The sequence below is a fragment of the Euprymna scolopes genome, chromosome 45, assembly GCF_053919585.1.
Source record: "Euprymna scolopes isolate OS-2025 chromosome 45, ASM5391958v1, whole genome shotgun sequence".
Taxonomy (NCBI): Eukaryota; Metazoa; Mollusca; class Cephalopoda; order Sepiida; family Sepiolidae; genus Euprymna; species Euprymna scolopes.
In genome coordinates, this window is record NC_136526.1 from 39170515 (window position 1) to 39178311 (window position 7797).

A 7797-nucleotide genomic window follows, 5' to 3' on the forward strand; every position below is an offset into this window, starting at 1 on the left:
ATCGAAACCGAAACCAAAACTAATGAAGAATACTTGGTAGAATTATTTATGACAAGAAATGGCAGTACATTCTAATTAAACGACCCGGATATAAATGCGACACAGAAAAAGCACACACGCTATTGTATTAATATATAGATTATCTGGAGTATCCCTACCGGAGAGTACATTCCAGCCCATTTACGTTGATTTTGTGTCGGCTAGAGTCTACACGCATGTTAACAAGAGTTGTAAAGCTTTCGACATATGCTTTAAAAAGGTGCATGACATTTGCTTTATCTTGAATAGCAAAAAAGCAACAAAAAATGAAACTTGATAAATTAATTGTAATTCAAACGTTAAAAAAGATCAATGATAAGGAATAATTCTAATTAATTACTATTCAACTCAACTTATTAATCGTCAAATGTTTGATCTGAATATATTAAAATGAGACTGCTCGTATAGTCAGTTCTTATAACAGGATGAATTACTGATGTCAATAGCACCTGTGCTACCACAACTGAAAATAACTTTCTTTCCTTTTTTTACAAGGTGGTCACCACTTATCAAGGCCTGAAAGCCACTCAGGGATAAGGGTTATTGCATGTTCGGTACGTTAGTGTGGGGATTTAATAAAGTGTCTACTTAAGGGGGAGGTTCATCAGGAGTTTGTTTACGTTGGACTTGAAGACATCAAGGTTGTAGTCAGATGGAAAGCATGCAGACGGAAGAGAGTTACACAGGCGTGCAGTTCTAATAAAGAAGCTTTGTTCGTGGAATCTACGTTTTTATTTAGGCACAGATAAAGTGGGGAAAATTTTTGACAGTGGTTTCAGCTAGACAGGTGTTTTTCGTGAAAGATTTGCGAGGGGGACCTGAGATTGGAGCTCAGACGAGCACCTGCCATGGAAATAACGATAAAACAAAGATGGGCTCGCAACGTCTCTTGTGTGGGAGAGAGGTTGCAGGGAAGAGTGTATCACAACTCATAAGTGCCGCTAGACTAGCACCTCTCACAAACCAAGGATTGAACCTAGAACCATCGCGTTGACAGCCAGCAGGTCTACCGATCGACTCTCGGGAGCGGTCCCCGTAAATAATCTCGCCGAATGTATATTTAAAGAAACATCCGTCCACCACTTGTACAGTGCTTTAACCGCTTTGTTTATAAACAAAGAGCGAGCGTCAAATTTTTCACCCAATTAAGCAGAGGGTGGGATTACTTACGACAGTGTTCTACCCAAAGAGGGGGGGCTTAAAATATTTGTAGTACTACTCACATACTCACATATATATATATATATATATATATATATATATATATATATAAGCTGTACCCGGACACGCGTTGCTGTGGCTCAGTTTGTTAAAATGGAACACATGTGAAAGTAGAGAAAAGTTTGATTCTTTTTTCAAGAGAATGTACAAATTATTTTTTTTAACAGATGTCAAGAAAATAAACAGAAAAATACTTCCATCATTAATTATGCAAAAATATAGATAAAATGTTGATTTAGTGTTTCAATATGCTTATAAATTACGATAAAACTTGCTGAGTATGCACTGTTTTACGGTTGTTGTAAAAATGGAACGGAAACTTAAATTTCGCTTCATTTTAATCTTTCTTAATTTTTTAATTGTGCCCCCTCAAACGAATATAATCAAAACAGTAACATTCAACAAGAGTACTTTATGTATATAAAACACAAAATATTTATTAAAAAAAAAAAAAAAATTTTTAAGTTAATAACGAAAGGGAAATAATTCCATTTTTAAACGAAAAAGTCAGTTTGGTATATCTTTTTGTTATTTTTTACATAAGTCCAGCTTACCATTCACATTGGAAATGTCGACATTTATAGGTTGTCGGGTACGTTTACAATGAATAAACACTCCAATCTAGTAGATGTATCAGAATTTTTGTAGGAATTTTTTACACCCCTCACGAAACTGCGAATAAAATATAAAAATCTCGTAATTTCTCTTTTAAAAGTGGGTTGTTTATTTTCTTTATGGATTAATATAATAAACTATTAAAGTTGTTTTAAAAGTAATAGAAATATTTTTTATTTTTTAAAAAACAGTAATGAATTTTACGAACTCAATATTTTTCATTTTTTAAACTTTAAAAATCTATCAAACTTTTTCTATTGATTCTATTTTTACGATATTTTCAGGGTCAATGTGAAATTTTATGCTCTTTCCAATAAACCGAATATAATATTTTAGACAAACGTTTTTTTTTAAGTGTCTAGTAAAAAGTAAATAATTAATTTACACACCAAAGTTTTATATATCACAAATTGAGGAGAAAAGGTCAATAAGTAATATATTCAAATTTAAAACAAAAAAGTAGTGTGTTTTAGAAATTTACCTGTAAAGTTCGAAGTTTAAAACCTTTTTTAAACCACGTTGTTTGTTTTTTCTTTTTGTTTTTTATGAAACCTTGGTCCTTGTTCCTTTAATTGAAAAAAAATTAGGGCTTGAATTACATTTTTCGAGTAGTTATAAGCTTGGAAAGACAGGGGGTAGAATAATTCACGCCTCCCATTTTGAAATGTTTATTAAAAAGTAAATAATTTATTCACCAAAGTGTTATGCATCACAAATTAAAGAGAAAAGGTCAATAAATAATATATTCAAATTTAAAACAAAAAAGTAGTGTTTTTTAGAAATTTACCTGTAAAGTCCGAAGTTAAAACCTTTTTTTTAAACATGTTTTTTTTTGTTTTGTTTTTAATGAAACCTTGGTCCTAGCTCCTTTAATTGGAAAAAAATTAGGGCTTGAGTTACATTTTTAGAGAAGTTATAAGCTTGGAAAAACGGGGTAGAATTATTCACTATGTTTCACGAAATTTCTTACACACCTACCAATCTACCCATGTTAAGAACGGCTTTCGGAATAGACACCCCTAACCTTGCCAGAATACCCGAAAAGCTATAAAAGTTGACGTATCGAATGTGAACGATGAGTTGGACGTAATGTAAAAATGTACCGAATTTAAAAGGGAACGAAATTCAAATTTCTATTCCATTTTTGCAACCGTAAAGCAGAGCATTCTATGCAAATTTTACCTAACTTACTGTATTAAAATTAATTAAGCAAGAAAAAAAACCTAACTTACTGTATTAAAATTAATTAAGCAAGAAAAAAAGGTAAATGTCCAGATACGCTACTACAGAACACCGACCACTCTAATTTGTTTTTTTATAGGTAATTGAGGTCGCTGACAACGAATCTGATAGTCTAACTTTGGGAAAATTTACCGTTTGCATGGTATTTACCCCTGAACCCACGAACTTCTTTCCACCGTTTTTCAGCTTCCGTTTATGCTACGCGCATGCACGGCTTCACCAAGCAAACTACGTTGGGGGCAGGGGATTTTTTTTTTCCAGGACATAGAATTTTCTAATTTTCAAAAATACATCATAGCGCTTTTTGGGTGGAAAATTTAAAATTAGCTGAAAAAGAAATAAAATAAGAAAAGGAAAGCACACCAAGTTGAAGTAGGGGGGGGTTAATTTATCTGTTTTTTTTTTTACCTGGAACATCGAATTTTCAAATTTTCCGTAAGTAACGCACCGACATTTACCAATTAGAACACAATTTAACATTTTCCGAAGATTTTACTTTGTACATTGGTGGCGCGAGCGGGGGTGACGGATGTGATGTTGGGGCGAGCGCGCGCCCTAACATCACCCCCCCCCCTCAAACAAATTAGAGTGGTCGGTGTTCTGTAGTAGCGTATCTGGATATTTATCAAAAAAAATATTTAGGTTGGCTATAAATTCTTAAACTCATTTCACCCTAAATAATTTAGGTGACTGAACTAGGAATCTAATTGAATCTTTAATTTCCTGAATAGTATGCGAGAATTCATTTTTCGTAGAGTTATATCGAATTCATTAATACGGACTTTAGGGGCTTTTTTCGTAATGTTACTGTAAAAATTATTTTTTATTGTTACAAATTACGATGCTTTAAAAAAAGCAAAAATAAATTCTTGCGTTTTTTATTTACTACTGAAAACCATAACTTTAGTAAAGGTATTTTTTGTTTAAACAAAATAAAACATTTTCACTAAGAGTTAAGTAAACATAATTAGTTCATTATATTCTGCGATCATTATTTGAAAAATACTGCAATTTTCATTAAAATTCGTTAATTTCCTGATTTTTGGTGAATTTTTAAGTAAAGGGAGGAGTCAAAATGTGTATACACTTTGAGCGTCGGCATTCATTTTGTGTGTACCTACCAAGCGACCACGTGTGGTTAATGTAAATTAAAGTTAAATCACATGGTTACATTATCAATAATCATGTAATTAAACCCATTGAAAATTTACCGATATTGTAAACACATTCTGTTTACATTAAGCCTGTAGTGTTTCTTTAGTGATGCAATGTAGTCAACTGAGATTTTAAAAAACCCGCGAGATCAGGAGAAAGAAATGTCCAGAAAATCGCAAGATTTTTAACTTTTATCATTTGAAATTTTCAAAAATCGCTAATCCCCCCCCCAAAAAAAAACTCCCTATGTTCACTTCCTACCATAAAAAAATTACAATATATAAAATGTTCCGTGTTTTCTCACTATATGTTTCTGGAATTATATTGAAGCGGTTAGCTCCCGTATTTTATCAGCTAGTTTTACCTGTTTTTTTTTCAGAGAGGGTATTTTTTTTTTGCAGGAAACAAATAATTAACTCAAACTTTTTATAATAAAAGTTAAATTGAAATATACTGCAAATTAAACATCACAATAATGGTGCAACATATTTTGAAATTAGAAAAATAAAAACAACAACAAAAACTTTGATTTAGCATGTTAAAAGTATTTAGGTTGGTAGATAATTAAATTCTACTGTATTGATATATTTTTTTTGCTGTTGTTTCTTGCTTTTTACAATTTTCGACTAAATACTTCTAAATTTCGTATTTTAAACTAAACTTCGAAGGTTATAAGGCCCCCCACCTAAAATGTACTTGGAAAAATCGATTTTATAGCGAGATTTAAGAATGGTTAGCCGAAAAAAAGGTGAAAAACAAAACAAATAACCAATAAATAATTGTTACCAAAGGCAATAAATGCTACTTTTTCTTTACTTACATTAATGAATTTATTTTATGTTTTAAATATTTTCAAGCGCTTGCGGGTGTGTGGATGCGAAATATCTCCAGATTTTCTAGAATTTCCCGCTAAATTGTAAACGAAATCTCCAGATCTAGCAGGAACACCGCTAAATTAGAAACAGTGGTCACGTGACAGGAAGCGGTAATAAATAATTGTCCCTTAATAAAAAAAATCGCCTATCGGTACAAAGAAAAAGACCTATTTATCATAGAAAAATTAAGTATAATGTTATAATTAAAAAGAAATATATAAAAACACATATGGATATAGTAAACATATTATACCACAACGTGGAAGTCATACGTCCAGTGGTTTTTTAGACAATTAATTGCGAACGAACCAAGAGTTACATTTATACATATATATATATATATATATATATATATATATATATATATATATATATATATATATATATAGTAATTTATAAAATATATATGGCGATGCACTGAATATTCCGCGTTTCATCCACTCTAGGACTCTTCATATTTTTTATAAATTACTAACTAGATCTACCTACGTATTGAGCACTTTTGAAGTACATGCTTAAAGTTTACGCATAAATCTATACTTTCGTATATTAATTTTATGTGAGTAAATTAAGTAGTTATATATATATATATATATATATATATATATATATATATATATATATATATATATATAGTATTAATAATTAGTATAAATAGTGATATTTACAACTAAAAGTATATTCAAGGCTCCCAAAATCTGTTTTCGAACTGTCCGCAAGTACGCGTGGTGCAGTGGTTAGAGTAGTTTGGAAAATCAATTGTAAAAGCAATATTCTCCTGAAGGTTGAAGGTTCAATTCTCAATGTTGGTGACCAAAAATACAATTGCGAATTATTTAGGGCCTCTAACGAGTTATGGCTGACGGAACAAGAGCATGCTACCCCCCGTGAAGTAAATAAAGGGTTCCGTTCGAAATTTCATCGAAATTCGCGAGTTCTATAAGATGCACCCGAAGGGCTTAGGTTACATCGACTGGAACGTTTTGAAAATTAAACTCAAGATGAGAACAATAGTCCGATGGATCCAAATAATACGAATAACTAATCCTCATCTATTTTTTTAAATTCAGAAACGTAATTTAGATAAAGTTCTGAAAAAAGAAAAAGTTTAATGTTCCGTAAAGTTTTAAAAGTAAATGGATAAGTTTGTACTAAACATAGAAAACACAATGTTTTACTAATGTTGTAATAGGCAAATAATGAATAAAATTCAATTTGGAAATAAGTAATAAAAACCATTTCGAAATAGCAATTTAATCTATAGAATATTTTAACTAAACATCTTTGTGGACACATGTATTGACATTTTCTGTTGTAAGACCAATATCACCTTGAGGAGAAAAGTTAATTAGAAACCACAATACCTGTATTACTAATGTTCTTAATAATAAATAAAATTCAATAAGTAAAACAAATAAAAATCATTTCGAAATTTAAAATTTTAATAATGACCGATGTTTTAATAGTAAAAGAAAACATTCAACTATAATTCGAAAATTATAATTTTCACTAATGTTCAAAAAAAAAAAAAGAAACACTTTCGTTAAAAATATTCTACATGTAATTAATTTGAATACGATTCAGTATTTAAAAAAATAATCTTTAATATAAATCTCACCTGTAATAATAAATAAAATTCAATAAGTAAACAAATAAAAATCGTTTCGAAATTGAAAATTTTAATAATGACCGATGTTTTAATAGTGAAAGAAAACATTCAACTATAATTCGAAAATGAAGTATAATTTTCACTAAAGTTAAAAAAAAAGAAACACTTTCGTTAAAAATATTCTACTTGTAATTAATTTGAATACGATTCAGTATTTAAAAAATAATCTTTAATATAAATCTCACCTGTAATAATAAATAAAATTCAATAAGTAAAACAAATAAAAATCATTTCGAAATTGAAAATTTTAATAATGACCGATGTTTTAATAGTGAAAGAAAACATTCAACTATAATTCGAAAATTATAATTTTCACTAATGTTCAAAAAAAAAAGAAACACTTTTGTTAAAAATATTCTACATGTAATTAATTTGAATACGATTCAGCATTTAAAAAAATAATCTTTAATATAAATCTCACCTGTCTGTTTAAACGCATGTATGCATGTATGTTTGTATGTCTACCTAAAACTTTCGATGGAGGCGACGGATTTTCACGAGATCGGTTGGTGTTGTTTTGAAGGGCGACCCTTCGGATGATAAATATCGAAAAATTGGCTAAAAGCATTAATTCTTTCACCCTCGACTGCCCACTTTTCTACAAGGAGGGATGGCTTTTTTCGCCGATATTTTCGAAAGTCATCCCTCTTTTTTTGATTGACCAGCCTTAATTTAAAACATGTTCTTTTCCTCCTTCACGCTACGGGTTTGAGCCTGGCTGCCTACTACCACTTTTTTGTGTTCAACACATACATCCAAACATCCGGGCAACGCCAGGCACCCAGGCTAATTTATCATAAAAAGTATCGTATTTTCTATTCATATTCTATTATTTTATTATGTTAAAATATGACCTGACAATACCAAGCAATTGCAATAAACCAAACATTGAGTTGGTAATGCCTTGGACTCTGCAACTTAAAGGACTATTCTAGACGAAAAATCATCCGATATCGTGGCGTATTCTAATTGGATAATCAC